We start from the raw sequence: 310 nt of genomic DNA, 5'->3' as shown, positions 1-310 counted from the left end.
TACTATTACTACGATGACAATGGTCATAAAATACTGTTGAACAAGCTTTAATTTGAGTACTAATAGAAACCCGTACGACTCGTAGTTCCTGAGATAAAGATTTCTCGCAATAAATTCACTAACAACTGATTTTTAGTACATTTTTCATTAAATGTAGCTTTTTAAAAAACTTTATTTCGGGGACTACGTAAACTATTATATTGAACTACTAGGACTCATATTATAGCAAATTTACCCTACTCTAAATTATGCTCTATTAGGTTTTCTAGTATTGTAGTTGGTTTTAAAGATATGGAGCTCCTATATATAT

General features: G+C 29.4%; 1 non-coding gene across 1 annotated transcript in view; it reads left to right on the top strand.

The window, feature by feature from the left end:
* Positions 1 to 310, top strand: part of LOC106689186 (uncharacterized) — a 7,061-nt gene that overhangs the window by 240 nt on the left and 6,511 nt on the right. The window lies entirely within an intron of this gene.

This window comes from Halyomorpha halys, unplaced genomic scaffold (genome assembly GCF_000696795.3).
Source record: "Halyomorpha halys isolate HHAL.00 unplaced genomic scaffold, Hhal_1.1 Scaffold1292.1, whole genome shotgun sequence".
Classification (NCBI taxonomy): domain Eukaryota; kingdom Metazoa; phylum Arthropoda; class Insecta; order Hemiptera; family Pentatomidae; genus Halyomorpha; species Halyomorpha halys.
This window is presented reverse-complemented; position numbering and strand designations above follow the sequence as displayed.